Genomic DNA, 20382 nt, shown 5'->3' on the forward strand with positions numbered 1-20382 from the left:
ATATATGTCTTAGACTGCAAGAATTCCAGAGACAAGTCCACAGCAGACATTTTCATCGGTCCACTGTGAACTTATCTCCAGAAATCTCGCAATCTAATTCTACACACCAAAGGAATGGAAAATCTATTATGACTTCTGTTTTGTTCTCATTAATATTAAGAGTATAATATATTATTATTGTTATTACTATATACTTCAAAGTTCAGTCACACCCCCTTCCTGTATTGCACTATATAATTGGGTTATTTCCCATTGAATTAAAAACATCATTCATGGAATAGTGTGCTTATTGATATATTTGTCAACAAGCACGTCATGGAGTTTAGTTACATAGCCATCCTTATAAAAAAGGGAATCTGGCTTAAAACCACTAGCTACCCCTCATAGCATGAGGATTGTCCTGGTTGAACACACTATCCAAGCAAGCTACGTTTGGAGGTTTTGTTTCTTGGTGGATATTGGTTGCATTCATGATGCATATTTCCTCATGGATTATCACCTTTCGTTGGCATCATCATTCCATATTTTGTGGCCCAGAATTTTGTTCTTGATGGAGCAGTAGACTTGATGAGTGTTTTGCACTCATGCTTACTCATTTGTTGACCCCTAGCACATCCATGGAGCAGGAAACCCATCAACCAATGGTTTTCCCTAAGTATTATGTCTCACTGCGTGATTTGAATTATAATTGAGGTAGTGCAATGGCTCGTTTAGCGTGTTGCTACTTAAATCGGTCTTTGTGCACCTTGAAAATGAACACCCTTCAATGGACAGATTCTTAAGCTTTTGGCATGGTATTACTTGAGTTACGCACCTTAAGAATTCTGATGGCTCATTCGCATGGATGAGATGCTTTCTAGAAGAGCGCTCCACACTTTTGGCATGCATATTTAGAGGAAGTGCATCTTTTCATCTGATAATTTCTTGAAGAGGAAGAGCATCTTTTGAGGGGTGTTTCTCTTGTACATGCTTCCTTAGAGTACCCATCCACCCCCACCCCTCCTTTTCTTTTGTGGTCTTTAATGGCTAGGTTTGGTCAAATACACATAAATCAGCAAATTTATCTAGAGTGCCCTAGCTACCTTTGCTAATTTGAACATAGCTAGCTACTTTGAGGTAGTTGATAACTTGATTCCTTAAGCAAGTTGAGTGCACCCTATTTTATAGCATCTTGGAACACTTATTGAAGAGACATAACTACCTTGGACATCTCTCTAGGGCACTGACTTTCGGAGAGATTATTTTAATATTTTGTGGCCCTAGATCTAAGGGGAGACAATGCCACCACTTGCATGAACTTCAAGGACACCACACGTTGGTTGTTTCTTAATTGATGAAGATATGGTCAAGGAAGTCCCATAACCACCTTTTTGCACATATTTCTAGGTTTCGCCTCTTCTAAAGGTTATTTTACATTATATGGCTCAGTGAAGAGATTCTTGGAAAGCACCTTAGCTAGCATGGTGGACACTTAGCAGAAAATAAAGATTATCGTGAGGATTGAATCCCTCTCAAGGATAACTACTTCCCAAGCCAATCTCTCATTAGTGTGTTGCTGCTTGCTTGAGCTCTCTTGCTCATATTCTCCAGACTAATAGTCTTCTCATTCACATACATGAAGATCTTGCCTCACATCACTCTTCAATAATGGTATATCAGCTCTTTTCTCTTACACCTCATATGACACATTGCACTAGCAAATGGTACACTATGCTTTCATTGCACATAGTCATGGTTCTTTGCTTTAGATTGTTTACTTCACTTTTTATGTTATGTTCTTGTATGTGGGTTTGATATTTAGAGATGGTGTTATAACTTATAATCTAGTTGTGAACATGGTAAACACTAAGTATGATCTAATAACACTTTCTGGTAGAATTGGTCATTATGCTTCTAAATGTCCATTTGCAGAGGGATCAAATAGTGATGAAGAAGAAAGTTATAAGAAAGAAAAGAAATATCAAAAAAGAAACAAAGGAAAGAACAAGGGAAAATTCTTCAAGAAGAAAAGTCTTTATTCAAGAGAAGATAGTAGCTCATCTGATGAAGATGATGATAGTGACCATGATTTCGTTAGAGTGCTCTTCAAGGCATTAATACTCAGAAAGAAACTCCTGAAAACTATGAAGGCGAACATGAAGAAGAAGAAGGAGAAGTGGATCTTGAGGCAGAATTGATTAGTGCCTTAAGTGATCTTAGAAGAACAAGGAAGAAAAATCTCATACTCAAGGAAGAGGTAAAGAAACTAAAAGAATGTTTACAAAGTCCTAGCAAGAACTCTGAAGAGACCAAGCGGAATATCATAAATTTGAAATTACACTTAGAAGAAGCTAGAGTGATTGAAGAAACAATCAAAAGACAGTTGGAAGAGAACGAGAGAATAACCAGGAATCTAGAAGCTAAGATAGTCTCCCTGAGGAAGGAACTACAAAAGAAGGATAACTAGCCGAACCTTGGCAAAAGTACAAAAATACTAGATGAAATCATCAGCAACCAGAAACCATTCAATGACAATTCTGGACTAGAATATAAACAAAGTAATATTGATAAAAGTTCAAGCACTATGATGACAGGAAATTAAGCAAAGCAAGGATGTTATGTTGATGCACTCAGGGGTCCTATCAAGAAGGAAGAATACTATTGAAAATGTAACTAGAGTTGGTCTTCATAATGTAATATAAATTTATTATTGATGTATTTATTATATTATTTTATTTTGGTCAAAGAATGTTCTTTATGCTTATAGAGTCAAAAAGAGTCAAAAAGAATTTATTACGACTCAAAGAAAATGCACTTGAGTCATGTCCCATTTGGACATTTGTAAGAAAAAGAAATTTGAATTTATTGAGTCAAAGTCCACCAAAAATTGTCAAGTCAGCCCTCCTTGGGAACAAGTCGGCCTGGGCCTCCAAGAGCCACCTATTCGACCTCCTAGACAGATATATATATATATATATATATATATATATATATATATATATATATATATATATCAGTGTTGATAATATCGCCGAAATATCGGCGATATTCGCAAATATCGCGATATTTTCGGCGAGCCGAAATATCGCCCCGAAAAAATCCCGATATTTGCCTGTTTTGAATTTCGCGCGAGATTTGCGAGATTTCGGCGATATTTTCTAAAATATCGCGCGACGATAGTAAATATCGCCGGCGGGCTGTATAAATTTGGTTTTTGGTTTTTTGTTTCACCGTTCACGTCATTTCGTTTTCGTGAGAGCTGGAGATCTCTCTGTCAAATGCTTGCCCAGCAAGGTTACAACTTCCCTGGCATGCTTGTCTCAGTCATCATATAAACTCTCTGTCAAATGCTTGCCCAGCAAGGTTACAACTTCCCTGGCATGCTTGTCTCAGTCATCATATAAACAAGAGTACTCAATCATGCCATTTCACATAGGTGGCTCCAGATCTGAACTCTGAATCTTTATCAATAACAACACATTCGTATCACTGATCATAAAAACATTCATTAGCACATCCTTGCCATCGGTATTAGCTATGGTAAAGGACCAATAACATTTTTCAGCTAAAAGGACAGATTTGCAGGAAGAACTAATAATCAGCATTTAGGACACACACACGCTTCAATGTTCTGGGCATCATAATGTTTTCAACTCTGTCACATCGCTGTTACATACTGCAATGTGTTCTTAACAATGGTAAGCAGAATATGAATAAAAACCTAACAGCTGATGTAAGCTTCAGATGATTAATAAGCCAAAGTATGTCAAGTCAGGTCTGCTGATGTAGGATGTGCCACTGAAGATGTCCTGAGGTATCTCTGATCTTAATGTCTGAAAATGTGACAAGTGCTTTCAACCAACTACACCGCAACCTCTATCCTTGTGGAAACATCTTGAAATAGTGTTACATAAAGGGGCCTTGATCAACTACAGGAAGATCCAGAAACAGACCTTTGATGCCAACTCGAACAAGCTTCAAATATGATCTAACAATTTATCTTTCTAAGCAATAGTCTTGGATCTAGCACGGTACAAAATTGGTCATAAAGAGTTTGATCGACTCAGAATAGCTTCACGAATAATGCAGAAGGCCTGTCACTGAAAAAACCATTAAACCAGCATTTGACTCAGCCACAGAACTGATCCACTCAGCCACCACAGATTGCTCCATTACACGGCTGCATGGTGTTTTTTGGGGCAAGCAATAAGCCACATATAGAATACCTTCCCAGAACCTTGCAAATGTGTATGGTCCCATTATCCATATGCCCAGCCTGTCAAATGAAGGTTCTGAGCAGAAAATATGCATAGAGCTTATTGCTTGTGCTTAAGAATTGCCTTATCTTCCCTCAATCTGATACCAGGGAATCGGGATAGCTTCCAGGTGTTTGACTTTTGTCAATCCCCTTGCTTGTGACCTCAAACTAGTACTAAAGTCTAATATCACCTCCAAGTGTCTCTCTCCTTTGTCAATCACCTTCCTTATAAGTTATAACCTCAATCTAAGTACTAATATATGATGCTTCTAGGTGTTTATCTCCTTTGTCAATCAAAAGTTAAAACTAGTACTAATATCAAATTCAGATGTCTATGTCCTTTGTCCAATGTCAATAGCCTGCTGCCTTACTATCATATCATGTTTCCAGGTGTTATCTCCTTAGTTAATCCCTTTGCTTTTGAGGGTCAACAAGTAACCAACATCAAAGTAATAGATGCTGTATAGGTTAGGATATACAGCATTTATTACTCTGCTGCAGGGTGCATGATGTTTATCCTTGCTTGGACAATTATCAATTTATCACTATCAGGGATCAGCAGGATTTGGTATCGCCTTTGAAGTTTGATGTATCATTTCTATTTGACATCATATATATCAATGCCTTCTTCATATTTATGTGCCAATGTGTTTAGTTCATGTTGTTATTGCTTTATATGTTTAGAAATCTGAAAAAAATGAATATATTATGCATTTTTTATGCTTGCCGATATTTGCCGATATTTTGCCGATATTTTCGCCGATATTTCCGATAAGATATTTTCCGGGCCCTCGCCGATATTTTCCCGATACCGATATTATCAACACTGATATATATAGAAGACAATTCGATCACATTGAGGCATACATACTCACTCATCATCATATACATCTTCTACACCCTATTAGTTTTTGTAGCATTAGACAGGTGTTCTAGTCTCAATTTGTGTCAGAGACTACGAACATGAGATCTTCAAAACCCAAAAAAGGTTTGGCGAGATAAGCTTGTGAAACGCCTTAATTAAATTAACTAGCCATCATTTAAATTTTTCATAAATCTAACTTAGGAAAAATTGGTTAATTAAGTAGGAATTAATTAAAGAAAGTTGAGAAAGCTCTAGAAACTCACACAAATTGAGTTTGAGATGATCTTAGTCATTGATAATGATTTAATCATGGTGATCCAACGAGAGATTATCAGAGCATGTCGATGGGGATGGAAATAGAGACACTTGAGCACAGTTGTGAGACGCAGGTAGAGTGATTTCCTTCGCAGATCGAGCTATCCAGTTGTAGAGTTCGAGCGAGAAGGAAGCAGAAGTAAGAGGGAGAAGAAGCAGTGATTTCCGGTGAAGTTCCAATGTTGGAGAGTCAGCAACAAGAGGGTCGCATTATTTCCTCAGTGAGGCTACACAAAGGCAACGCATAAGCTTCAGAAGGCAGATCGATTCAGTTGAAGAGGAGGTCGATTCAAGTGCTAGTGGCTGGGAAAATTTCCAAGAGGCCAAGCAAGTCATCTCTAGAGCCAGAGTTAGGAAGAACGGGTGATTCTAAGCAGCTCCACAGGCAGTGCGAGTAGGGCTTGCGCAAGGCGTGTGTAGAGGCTAATGCAGGGGCATTCGAGTGTCCCACACAGAGCCAACTTTTGGAACAGGATCAATTGTCGGGTGAGACAAATTGTTTCACAAATATTTTGGCCAGATTATTTTGTTGGAGGATTGCCAATCAAGCATCCAGATTATTGTACTATGATATTGTTGTTGCATAATAATAAAATAAACCCTCATCTACTGCATCGGTTTTCCCTTTGGGGTTTTTCCAGGGACATTAGTCCAAAAATATTGGTGTCTATTTTAATGTGTGTGTGCATCTATTTTCTCAGTTCCAGTTTATTTTCCGCAGCGTAATTTTATTGTGAAGAATTGCAATGTGATTTATTCGTTATTTTCCATAAAAAATAAATTGCATAATTAATCAGTTAGAAGAATAAATTTCCAATTGCTGCAATTTAAGGAAATTTCACATGGTATCAGAGCATTGAAGATCAGATTAGAGGCTTAATAGTGTGAGGGAAAAAAATTTGTAGGTTCAAAGGAAGATCTGAAGCAAAATTTCTTAGATTTACGCAAGCGACCAGGAAATGCGAATTTGCAAAGGCAGAGGGTTCAATTTCCAGTTCCAGGCAGGAGAAAAATTCAATTAGTCTCAAAGCCAGAGATTTGCATGTTGTGGTTGCCAGAAAGTAGTCTTAGAGAGCAAATCAGTCACATCATTGAGCAGATCTAGGCACAGTTGGTTTACAGCAGGTTTTGCAGTAGCAAATCAACACCGGGTGGAAGAGAAAAGCACACAGAAGAGGAATTTCCAAAATTTCTCAGAGGGTTTCCAAATCCATTTTTCGGGAAAGATCTAAGATTTCCAGTTGCAATGGGTTGTAACAGTTTTTCTAGTTAGTGAGTGCGAGCTTCAGGAGCAGTAGATCATGTGTCGGATTCCAGAGAAGGACTTCCAAAAGGTTGAGCGAGTTGTCCAATTGAGGTAGTAGGAAATGTGAAAACTAGAGGAGGACTTCCGAAGGAAATCAGTAGTAGATGTGCGCATTCCTAAGGGAGTGTGAGTAGCAGAAAGAGGTCGAGCAGGAAAGGGAGGAGATTCTTGTTTATTTCCTAGTTTTTGAGTTTCACAGAGATGGTCGCAGCAAGTCTCAGAGATCAGGATAGACTTGACGGAGCCTCGAACTTTGGTATCTGGAAGGCTAGGATGCAATTCCTGTTGGATGAGCATGGCCTGAAGGAGTTTGTGACAGTACCGGCAAACCCTATCCAGTTCCACGAGTATAGGAAGGATATGGCCAAAGCCAAGAGGATGGTCTTGGATGGAGTCTGAGATCATATTGTCCCGCATATTATAGAGAAGAATACGCCAAAGGACATGTGGGATGTCGTTGTGAAGTTATACCAAGATCCATTTGAGAATCAACATATTGTTCTGAAGGAGAAGTTGACGACTGCAAAGATGATGAAGGGTGAAAGCGTAACTCCATATCTCACCAAAATTCGAGATGTCCGAGATGAGCTAAAAGTTGTACGGGAGACACCAAATGATAGCAAACTTGTGCAAATAGCACTAAACGGGTTTGCGAAAGAGTGGGCCACGTTCATTCAGGGAATTACTGGATGAGATAGAATGCCTCATTGGGAACGAATATGGAGTGATTTCATACAAGAGGAGCTAAGCTCAGTCTTGTCCAGGGTAACTACCAACAGATGTGGCAAAGGGCCGAAGGTAGAGAAGCAGGAGGAAAATGTAGCCCTTGCTAGTAAGGGAAAAGCGAAGAAGGGTCTCATCCAAGGACAAAACTCAAAGGGAGGAGAAAAGAAGAAGAAGGATTTGTTGAAGATCAAACTCTTCAAGTGTAGTAAGTTTGGTCGCTGTAGCACCCAGTGTCCTAAGAAGAAGAAGGGCAAGAAGGAGGAAAAACAAACAACAGCTTTAGTAGACATAGATGAGTTAACCTCCAGGTTAGAGGAATTTGCATAGATACTGATTATACCTCCAGATGGAGGTGGAGCCTAGTACTTCAGTGTTGCAAGATTGGCTAGGGTCCAATAAGGACAGCATCAGACAGATGTTCCCTCATGGATCATCACCTTGGCTACAGGGTCCACAGTTTTTAGTAGTCGGAGGATCAATGTCAGTAGGCAGTCAGATCCTGAGGGACAATTGCAAAGACTAGTTGTATTCAGTTACTAGAGGGGCGCAGGCAATTACTTAGTATATAGTGCAAAGACTAGTTGAGTCAAAGACTCAAGAGGGTTGCAGAGCCAATACAGGGACACAGTGGATCAGTAAAGCATTCTCAGTTATAGTGGTTGCAGCAGCAACAACAGCATGAGAGCAGTTGCAATACAGGTAGTGTTGGCAGCAACATAGGGTGGCACAGTGTAGTGTCAGCAACAGCGCAGGGTGGCACAGTGTAGTGTCAACAATAGCGCAGGGTGGCACAGTGCAGTGTCAGCAACAACGCAAGGTGGCACAGTGCAGTGTCAACAACAACACAGGTGCAGGATGGTTCAGCTATAGGGTTAGCAGATGAATCAGAGTATGTGCAATAGCTTGGTGGACAGTGAATGGTTGTTACAGTTGTCAGACATCAGTGGCATGAGGGAAAATGTTATGGGAGAGAACATCTTCCTAGCCAAGAGGAAGTGTTAGTTTGTAGCATCGGACAGGTGTTCTAGTATCGATTTGTGTTAGAGAGGCTAAGAACATGGGATCTTCAAAACCAGAAAAGGTTTCACGAGATAAGCTTGTGAAATGCTTTAATTAAATTATTATACATCATTTAAATTTTTCCTAAGTCTAACTTAGGAAAATTGATTAAATGATAGGAATTAATTAGGTTGATAAAGCTCTAGAAACTCACACAGATTGAGTTTGAGATGATCTTAGTCGTTGATAACAATTTAATCATGGTCATTGGTGATCCAACGAGAGATTATAAGAGCAGGTCGATGGGGATGGAGATAGACACACTTGAGCACAGTTGTGAGACACAGGGAGATTGATTTCCTTGGCAGATCGAGTTATCCAATTGCAGAGTTCGAGCCAGAAGAAAGCAGAAGTAAGAGGGAGAAGCAGTGATTTCCAGTGAAGTTTCAATGTTGGAGAGTCAGCAACAAGAGGACCGCATTATTTCCTCAGTGAGGCTACACAAAGGAAACGCATAAGCTTCAAATGGCAGATCGATTCAGTTGAAGAGGTGGTCGATTCAAGTGCTAGTGAACAGGAAAATTTCCAAGAGGCCAAGCAAGTCTGTTATGAACATAAATTGGATAAAATAAAATAAAATAAACATAAATAGATATAAATAAATGTAAACACTAAATAATCAAGTAATGATTATATTAAGCAGTCATTAGTTAAGTGAAAAGGCATGTCTAAAAGGCATGCCCAGTCATGAAAGGACACCTGCTTAGGTATATATGTGGGTCCTCATTGTGACATTCTACATCACTTGTACAATTTTATATATAATAAATTATTATTACAAATACCCCTTGTGTATTTTTACATTTAAGTCAACAAGCTATAAGTTTTATTGCTTCAGTGGTATCAAAGCCATGGCGCACAATATAGACATGCAAGTCTTTAAACGTTGTTCGTTGCACAATATGCCATTACATTCACGTCCTAAATTCATCGAGCATTTTAGTAAAATTCAAGAAGCATTTCACCGTTTAAAAAAATCATATGCAGAAGTTAAAGCATGTCGAAAGGAAATCGATAATAAGGAAGATAATAGCGAAAGTGAAGAACAAAACAAGGTGAAGCAGGAGAAGAAGATTTTGATCAGAATGATGATAATGAAAATGAAAATGTAATAGATAATCATGAAAATGATATCGATCCAGATGAAGATGATGTGGATGAGGACTACCTTGTAACGACCCATCTATAAATATAAAGAACGCAAGAATAATAGCAGGCATACGGTACATGCATATGATAGCTACATATGCATGTGTCGCATACACCGCACTAGTATTTCATACTAAATTAATTATAAGTGTTAAATACCATGACACTTCTTGAATGGAGGTTCTACTCATCCATCAATATTGCTTAAAAGAGGACTATATAAATTATGTAACGACCCATCTATAAATATGAAGAACGCAAGAATAATAGCAGGCATACGGTACATGCATATGATAGCTACATATGCATGTGTTGCATACACCGCACTAGTATTTTCTACTAAATTAATTATAAGTGCTAAATACCATGACACTTCTTGAATGGAGGTTCTACTCATCCGTCAATATTGCTTAAAAGAGGACTATATAAATTATACATTCCAGTTTATTGATAAAAAATTATTTTATTAATTTATTAATATAATTTTTATCAATAAACTGGAATGTATAATTTATATAGTCCTCTTTTACATTCCAGTGTATTGATAAAAATTATATTAATAAATTAATAAAATAATTTTTTATCAATAAACTGGAATGTATAATTTATATAGTCCTCTTTTAAGCAATATTGACGGATGAGTAGAACCTCCATTCAAGAAGTGTCATGGTATTTAGCACTTATAATTAATTTAGTATAAAATACTAGTGCAGTGTATGCGACACATGCATATGTAGCTATCGTATGCATGTACCGTATGCCTGCTATTATTCTTGCGTTCTTTATATTTATAGATGGGTCGTTACATACCTTGAGAAACAAGAAGATGAACAATATCATAACAATGAGGAAAATGCTAAAGAAGACATTGATGATTCTGAAGATGACAAACTTTTAAGTCATGAGGTATCTATATTTCCAAAAGGAGCTGCAAAAAAACACATTGGCCAAAGATTCAAAAAAAGGTTTCAATTTGTTGCCTACTAGCAAATTTATTCAGCTAAAGAATCTATGCAAACAGAATCTGCAAAGTCTGAGAATGATTCAGATGATGATGTTCCCTTGCGTATGAGGTTTCAGGCAAAACAATCAACAAAACCACCCAGTGAAGGTTTCCCTATGCGTGGTGTTGACTTCGAGAATAAGAAGCCTTTAGTGTTAAGACATGACTCAAAACCCAAGAAGGGTCTCTTTGAATATACAATGACTCTATAAACGCAAGATTAATCTTAGGAGTCCACAATGGGGACTTTGACTAATATAATGATGACCCAAGCATGAAACCCATGCTTTAATAAGTCTTATTACAATAATAATAGTTATTTTCTTTATTCTTTTGACAAGTACATTTCATGATGACTCAAACAACTTTAAATGAAGACCAAACCTAGTTACAATTTCCAACACGAAAGCCAGGGATTGGATACAGGAGAGCTAGGACATCCTTAAGCTCCTCAAGGAGAATTTGTAGACTGTCCAAAACCAACAAAAGATGCATGTGGACTAGCACAAAACAAAATGTAGCTTCGAGGTAGGAGACCTTGTTTGCCTAAGATTACAACCATATAAGCAGTTTTCAATCAAAAAGAACAATGCAAAAAAACTAAAGACAAGGTTTTATGGCCCTTAGACTAGAGCTGCCATAAGAAAGAAAAATTCACAACATCTTCCATGTATCATGTCTAAAGAAGGCCATTTTTCAGCAAGTCACTACTTCCATTACCCATTTGGATGAAGTAAGGCAACTAGAATTGATTCTGAAAACAATAATGGTAGTTTGAGAAAGAAGATTGAGGTGCAGAATGATTTCAGAATATCTCATTAGATGGAAGAACCTACCTGAAGAGTATGCCACATGGGAAGGAGAACAGATTTTGCAACTCACGAATTTGCAATTGCTTGAGGGTGTTGAGAAACCTAGGGCATAGAGATTAAGGGATTTCTTTTCTATTAGTAACTGTTTGTGAGTGGTTTTTACTTCTTTAGATTAGGATCTTCTTTTACTTATGTTATTAGTGTTACTCTTCATCAAACAACTAGCAGTGCATAAACCATAAAGAGACAAGAGACACAAAATATAGGCTATCATCTAGGGCCAAAACCTCCCTCTTTGAGAGCAAAACCGGAACAAATTCTTCTTCTTATAGATATTCCAATTGACGAATACCAAGACCAAGACCCTCGACCTATTTGACCTCTCCAAGACCAAGACACCAAGCTTCTTATCTTGCCCTCTTGAGTCAATGATAGTTAACTACCTGCTCATTCCTTTCGCGTCGACTTCCTTTCAAATCTTGGCTTCCTTTCATCTGCTTCAGGCCTACAACTTCTCGGCCCTAAATCAGAAACCCTAGCACGTGTAGATGATCGTCCTTTCAACCTTGATTTTCTTCACTTGAGGTGGAGGATTCCTCTTTGGCAACTCAACTTGTGTTGCACCTCAATTTTCTCCTAGATCCAACCTTCAAGTATCATAGCAGAACCTCGGCTTCTTCTACAGTGGACAACACCCTTTCCTCGCACTTGTGAAGTGGATTATCCCAAAACATACCCAAAAATATTACCACAGACTTCGCCTTTTCTTTCCTACTCCTCATTGGTCATGAGACTCCTTCCTCGCACTTCCTATTGCAGATTGTTCCTTGACCGAAAATCTCTGAAATTTTGTCCTCTGAACTTAGGCTGAGTTGCCTATTTATAGTGGTTTGCCTCTGTAAATTAGCCAACATGAGAGAGTTGAGCTGACATGTCTCTTGGAGTAGGTTATTTATTCCATTTAGTAGCAGACTTGAAGGAGTTATTTTATGCTTGGTTTTGGAGGGCTTACATATTGATTTAACGACTCAAACAAAATGTAGCATACCCAAGAAGGGTCATTCATACATGCCATTGACTCAACTTGACTTTATGAGCAATCCTAAGGACTCACAATAGGAGTCATACTAAAAATAAAATCCCTTGCTCATGAAACCCATGAGACAAGCATTACAATAATTATTTTATTTTCTTCTTTGCATCAATTACATAAAATCACAATAACACATGTTGTTATGAAGACCAAACATAGTTACATTTTTCAACACTCCCTCTTAACTCGGGAGGTATTCATAATGGTACTTGGTCATTCGCAATTTGAAGAATTCTCATAACAAGAGTCAGATTGGTAACCCATCTATATAGCATCATATCAACCAGCATTGTCACATAGCAAGGCCTTGACTAACAACTCTATCTCTCCACGAGATTTGACCATAATGTTGGCGAGACCAATGATGTATAGACACCCTCATCATTGTCTCTCTCAGAACATACCCCACCAGGGTTCTCAGGGTGTGTTCCACCAAGACTATTCTTATCTTGGATTCCCAGTCCTCAAAGAATATCAGTCCTCTACAACTACTCTTATCTTGGATGCCCTAGCTCATCCTTAAAGAGTATCAGATGCCAGATGTTTACCCAATCCTCCATTCTCTCTTCCCAAGTGAAGACAAGAATGATACGTCTATATCTCCCTCTTAATTAGGGAGGACATATCTATTCCAATAAAGGAATGTACCTAAGCTCCATCTTGGATTAGGAATTTCCAAGTTTCTTCCAAGTAAGAAACTTGTTTCTAGGCTCCCTTTTAATTAGGGACCTACAGCAACTCCTTGGTGGAGATGATGGAAAAACCAGCTGCTTGAAGAACTCCTCTTCATGATGTCATGAACTTCTTTTCGTTATCTAGGAGTTTTCATGTTTCGGACTTCTACAAGGACGCCGACCATCCATCACTTTCATCCATGAATCAGCCATGTCATCATCAGAAAGTGATCCATCGGTCCATATCTGGCCTTCTTTCATGCCATGTTTACTTAAGGATCTTTCATCCTACTACATGTGCATCGGTGGTGGAAGACATCCATTGATATTCCCTTTACCATGGTTGCATATTCCACGATCTCTTCTTTCCTTTCTTCACACATTTCATTCCCAAGAGCTTCCAATCAAAGTTCTTCAAATGTAATCAACCACCTCATACTTCATATGAGGACATATTACGTTGATTTCATCAAATGAATGTGTGACCCATGCATTCCTACATCCCTTTGAGGGAGGAGATCCTTTCTTCTGATCATGCTCTTAGGATAGAGCGTGATATTTGCAACCATATGACATAACTTCCAAAGTAAGCACACACACCTCATTTTTACTTTGGGTCATCCAGACTTCCTACAGCAGCTTCCTTGATTGAAAGAGCTTCAATCCTTTGATCCGCTTCACTTTATGTTATCATACCATCATCCCATGAATTCCACAAGTTTGGAATTCTTGATGAAACACTTGCTTCCCTTCTTAATCGGTGAACCTTTCAATAAAGATTCCATCAGAGAACCTTGAGGACCTAAAGTATCCCCATCAGCATATTTTTCCATTTGACAGATGTTTGATGAACCTCGTACTAGATGACCTTGCCACTTGTGTTTTTAAATGAGATTCCCAAGAGCTATATCCTTGACTTCCATAGGTTCTAATCATCTTTCATGTTTCTCTATGATGATGTCACGAGCTCTTGCTTTCAATGCTTCTATGATACCTTGATGCATCCCATTATTTACTTAGTGAATCATGATAGCCATATCCTAGAAGACTTAGGAACTTGAAAAGAACCTATGTGAGAAAGACTATCTCAATAGTGGAGATCTATTACTTTCTCCTTCTTGGATTTCTTCTTTCAGCTTCCTCCATTTCCTTGGTGATGTGGGCTTCTTCTCTTCCTCTTATGTTATTGTCCTTCTTGAGCTGAGGACAATCTCTCCAACAATTCCCATATTCTTGACACCCATGGCATTGTATTTTAGCCATGTTCTTCTTTTTTCTGAGGACCAAACTTTCCAAATTGTCCCATTCTTTTTGTCATTGCAGCATAAGCTTGATTTTGCTCACCTGCTCCCACATCAGATTTCGCCTTTAGTCTAGATTCCTCAATCTAACACAATGACCATAGATATTGGAATGGAGTAGCTTCTTTCTTGCCATAAATACTTGAAGTAAAGTTACCCCACTCCTCTGATAATGCATTTAATACAACTATAGTCATTTCCCTATCAGACATGACTTCTCCCAAATCTTGTAGTTGATCCCAGATCTCAGATATCCTCATAAAGTATGATGTTATTCCATCTTCCTTTGACATCTTCAGCTTGTAGAGTTCTTTCTTGTTGATTTGGGGTAGCATCGAATGTGCTCTAGCCATGAAATTTGGTGGAGAGGTTGGGGCACATGAGATCTCCAATACCTAGAAAGGGTTTGGGTAGATTCTAAACAGATCAGGAGATATTAAAATAATTACTATTTTTAATGGAGTCCCTAAGTCTAAACTTAGGGAAAATAAAATATTAATGTGTATTAACATGAATCTACGTTAGAATGGTCCAAAAGACATGGATCAAGCCAAATCTAATCTTAGTCGTTGATTAGGAACTCTCGGTCGTTGATATGTCAAAGGGAAAAGTATAAGAAGAGGCTTGAGGGTCACTTGGAGAGGACACCAGAGTGATCAATCATTCTATTCTTTAGAGCAGAGTTTGCTAAGAGAGCTAGGATTAGTTATCGGGAGATGCAGCTAAGAGGCATTTGAGTATAGAGAGACAGAGAGGAAGAGATAGTGTCAGGAGAGCAACACAGTAGCCAAGGAGAGTGACGTAGAGCCAGCCAGGGCTCACGCAGGGCCACGTAGAGGCAGCTGGGAGTTGCGCAGAGCCTCAGAGAGGCTAGCGTTGCTGACGAAGAGGGCTAGAGGGCCAACGCAGGGCTTCCCAGGGCTAATGCAGACCCATCCAGGGTGACGCAGAGCCAGCGCTAGGCAAAGAAGGGCTGATGCGGTCCAGAGAGAGGTTGACGCTAGGTCTTCTGGGGCAAATTTGTGCTGAGTAGCTGCTCGAAGGTTTATCCGGGGTTTCAGCCAGGAGATTTGTCAGAAACTGAGAGGTATTACTGCCAAGGAAATTCTCTGTGGGTAGGCCAGTTTCGATACCCAGATTGTACTCTGATATTGCTTAATAAGAAAACCCTCAGACAGCTGCACCGGTTTTCCCACATTGGGTTTTTCCAGGGACATTAATCCAAAAATAATGGTGTCATATGGCGTGTTTGTTTCTGTTTCTTTTAGTTGTTGATCTATAATATGTTGAACATGCACTAGTGTTTATTTTCAATATTTACATTGTAAATAACTTGTTAGGGAAAATAACAAGTAGGTAGGAATAAATCAGATAAAGTGCATGGAGGGTTTTTAACTAAGTAAACTTAGAAACTTCAACATGGTATCAGAGCGTGATTGCAGATCACAGGAGGACTAATGACATCAGTCGAGCGAAGCAATAGCAGCAGAAAACAGTTGTCTCGAGGTGACAGAAGTTGTTTCTAGCAGAGCAGCAACAAAGGAAGGGTGACGCAATGCCTACGTCATCAAGGGTGAGCCAAGAAGAGGCAGCGCAGAAGCTAAGGAGGCAAAGGGAGCCTCACGCAGAGCCACGCAGTAGCTGGGAAGGCTGACGCAGTTGGCTGAGGAGGATGGCTTGCTAGTGCCAGGATTGCGCAGAGCCTAGGAGCTCTCACCTTAAGGTCGCTGGTGTTTAGAAGGCTATGGGAAGATTGCAGAGTGGAGCTGGTGAGGTACTTTAGTCAAAACAGTACCTCAAAGAGCAAGGCCAAAGGAGTTGCTACCGAGGGTTTCTAGCCGAAGAACTCGGAGAGTCGGATCAATAGTGCGGTTGCACAAGACGATCAAAGTAGGGGGCATCTCAACAGCGGCAGGATTTCCAGGAGGGAAATCAGGACTCAGAGGGAGTCCAGAAGAAAACTTCCAGACAAGAAGTGGAGTGACTCAGCAGGAGTCGAACCGAGAACTTCCAGACGGGAAGTAGAGAGACTCAGCAGGAGTCAAACCGAGAACTTCCAGACGGGAAGTAGAGAGACTCAGCGGGAGTCGAACCGAGAACTTCCAGACAGAAGTAGAGAGACTCAGCCGGAGTCGAATAGAGAACTTCCAGACGGGAAGTAGGCTCAGCAGGAGTCAAACAGAGAACTTCTAGGCGAGAAATAGAGAGACTCGGAGGAGTCGACAAGAAGAGCAGAGAGATGGCCATGAATGGGCTGAGGGATCAAGACACGTTGGATGATACATCCAACTTTGTCATCTGGAAGGCCAGGACCCTATTTGTTCTGTGTGCCATGAGTGCAAATGCACCACTTGAGCAGAAGTGGGGAGACATCGAGCTGTAGTCAGGAAAACTACAAGCGATGAGGGGCAAGATCCTCGAGGTACCTAGCCTCTTGGATTAGACCTTGCTATGAGAGCCCCGAAGAGGAGTAGCAGGACTGGCTAATGTGGGTAGAAACAGATGCGGATGGACTGGCAGAGAGAGCTACAGTGCAGGAGCCCCGAGACAGCGTGAGGCTAGCAGGTTGCAATAGTGAGAGAGGCACAAAGAGGTGTGCAACGATGCGAGATGCAGGGAGTTGTTGCAGCAGCACAGAGGTCAGAGAGGGAGCACTTGTCAGTGGCAGAGGAAACTTTGGCATCAATGGGTGTCTCTAGCCAAACAGGGAGGTTAGTTGGGAGATCAATTACTTACTTCTCAGTAACTAAGTCGCAGTGTAGCAGTGGCCAGCACGATGCAACATGGTGAGAGGAGGTGCAGTGCGGATGCAGTGCTGGGAGAAAGGACCAGCAGCAGCATAGATGCAGAGGGAGTTGTCAGACAGATGTAGCAGTGGTAGTGGCAGAACCATGGGCAGTAGTGCAGAGGATGTTGGGCAGGAAGGCCTAGCATCAGCACAGGTACTAATGCCAGATGATCAGAGTAATACTCAGTGAGGAGTATTGCTAGAGCACAGTTCTAGCTAAGAGGGAGTGTTGATTTGGGGTAGCATCGGAAGTGCTCTAGGCATGAAATTTGGTGGAGAAGTTGGGGCACATGAGATCTCCAATACCCAGAAAGGGTTGGGCAGATTCTAAACAAATTAGGAGATATTAAAATAATTAATATTTTTAATGGTGTCCCTAAGTCTAAACTTAGGGAAAATAAAATATTAATGTGTATTAATATGAATCTGCGTTAGAATGGTCCAAAAGACATGGATCAAGCCAGATCTGATCTTAGTCATTGATTAGGGACTTAATCTCGGCCATTGATATGTCAACGGGAAAAGTATAAGAAGAGGCTTGAGGGTCACTTGGCGAGGACACCAAAATGATCAGTCATTCCATTCTCTAGAGCGGGGTTTGTTAAGAGAGATAGAATTAGTGATCAGGAGATGCAGCTGAGGGGCATTTGAGTACAGAGAGGCAGAGAGGCAAAGATAGTGCCGGGAGAGCAGTGTAGTAGCCAAGGAGAGTGACGCAGAGCCAGCCAGGGCTCACGCAGGGCCACGCAGAGGCAGTCAGGAGCTGCGCAGAGCCTCAGAGAGGCCAGCGTTGCTAACGCAGAGGGCCAGAGGGCTGACGCAGACCCATCCGGGGTGACACAAGGCCAGCACTGGGCAGAGAAGGGCTGACGCGGTCCAGAGAGAGGCTGACGCTGGGGTTTCTGGGGAAAATTTGTGTTGAGTAGTTGCCAGAAGGTTTATCCGGGGTTTCAGCCAGGAGATTTGTCAGAAACTGAGAGGTATCGCTGTCAAGGAAATTCTCTATTGGGTAAGCTAATTTCGGCACCCAGGTTGTACTCTGATATTGCTTAATAAGGAAACCCTTAGATAGCTACACCGGTTTTCCCACATTGGGTTTTTCCGGGGACATTAGTCCAAAAATAATGGTGTCGTTGTAGAATTTTGTAGAATTTTTCCTACATATCAGCTAGCTTTGATACCATGTAGAACTTTTTCTACAAACCAGCTAGCTCTAATACCATGTAGAAATTGCCCACCTGTAGATCAACCTAGTAATGCAATGTACTAAAGCAAAACACTTGATCTACTTCTACAAACAATTTAGCAGAAGCTTAACCAACCATGAGCAACATCAATAAGAACACGTATAACTGATAAGAAGGAATCAATCACACATAACACAGAAGAATTTACCCAAGGAAAGCACCTGCCTAAAAACCCTATCTCTATATTATCATCCAAATGGAAATATAGTCTGGATTACACAAAGGCTAAAGCCTTAGCTCGGAAGCTATCTAGCTCTCAGTACAATCCCTCTGCTGCTCATAAATAGTCAAAGGCTTCTCACAAATCTTCTCCTCTGCCCTCCAAGCCTCCTATTTCCTTGTGCAATTTCCTTGGGGTCCAGTGACGTCACATGTGTGAATTGGCCTCTTCACACACTCACTAACCTCTGATCTAACAGCACAAACTTGAAGGAGATCAATCCTCATCATGGATGAGCTTCCTTTATAGGAAAAATATTCAGCCAACTGATAGTACAATGTCCCTTCTCTGATCTCAACTGGGTCTCTGTCTGAACTGTCATGCATCAGCGATCCATGAAAGAATACTCAGTTATCTGAAAATAACAATTGTCACATGCATGCAAGCATCAACAAACTGTATCTCATTAATTTAACAACTTGTTAAATTAAACTAACTAAACTTGACTAAGTTAAAGTTCCAGAGTTGCAGGGGAGCGCTCCCCCCCTTTGAACCCGCTCCCAATCCACGCTCCCGGCGGGAGCGGCTCGGGAACGGGTCAGGAGCGCGCTCCCAATAAAAAAAATTCCACTCCCTACCAAAATCGGGAGCGTCGCTCCCGTCGCTCCCGGAGCGAAAATTACAGATCGCTCCCGAGCGTTAAATTTTCGCTCCCGGAGCGATTCGACCGACGACGGGAGCGATCCGGCAGAACAACAAATAATTAACACAATAAAAAAAATAGAAAATAAAAATCGCGGACGCCAAAAAAAAAATCAAATTCAAAAAAAAAAAACAAAAAAAAAAAATATATATATATATATATATGTTTTAAAAACACAATGGAGCAAAAAAAATTTCATTATCACTTGAATGAGTTAAGTAGAAGCTGGAGAGCAAGAGCAAAGGAGCGAGGAGAAGCGAGGAGCAAGGAGCAAGCCTGCAAAGAGGTAAGTAACTTAGTAATTTAGTTAGTTTAATTTAGTTTCTTAACTTTATTTAGTAAAAAAAATTATGAATCTAAATTAAATTAATTAATCTAAATAAATTAAATTAATTTGCAGATTCAAAAGCCTACAAATATCAAACATCTTGGACATGGCTATATTTCTTGGCATTTTCCTCTTCTTGGTCCCTTTTATGGTTATTATGGTGCTGGAGAGTAGGAAACGGAGGGGCCAAAATGAAGAGGGGGATGAAGAAGTTGGAGAAAGTGGATTTGATGAAAACCCCAGTGAGGAGGAGCTGGAGGAGGGTTAACATGACTCTCAAAAAACTAAACAAGACCAAACCCTATTGTGGAAATATGTTAACAAGCCTGAAGCAAGGAGAGGGGGTGGAACCACTAAATTTCATTGCCCCCATTGCAACAATGTTACACAGGTTCATACACCTGTGCCAGAAAACACCTCTGCGGGAAAAGGCCACGGGATGGAGACAAACAAATAGGAATCAAAACTTGTCCAGTGGTGTCAGCAGCGGATAGAGACAAATATATCAGGGAAGAGGAGGAAGCCCAATACAAATCAAAAAAATCAAGGGGTTTCTTTGAACCAAGCTCACAATCACAAGCACAAAGAACTCCTTCAGCATCCTCCCAAGGCAGTG

At 40.2% G+C, this 20382-nt stretch overlaps 1 protein-coding gene across 4 annotated transcripts in view; it reads right to left on the reverse strand.

Moving 5' to 3' along the window:
• Positions 1-20382, reverse strand: part of LOC149156912 (elongation factor P (EF-P) family protein) — a 340259-nt gene that overhangs the window by 155425 nt on the left and 164452 nt on the right. The window lies entirely within an intron of this gene.

The sequence above is a fragment of the Pinus tabuliformis genome, chromosome 9 (assembly GCF_031772625.1).
Source record: "Pinus tabuliformis cultivar Carrire ecotype Pingquan chromosome 9, CPIR1, whole genome shotgun sequence".
Classification (NCBI taxonomy): Eukaryota; Viridiplantae; Streptophyta; class Pinopsida; order Pinales; family Pinaceae; genus Pinus; species Pinus tabuliformis.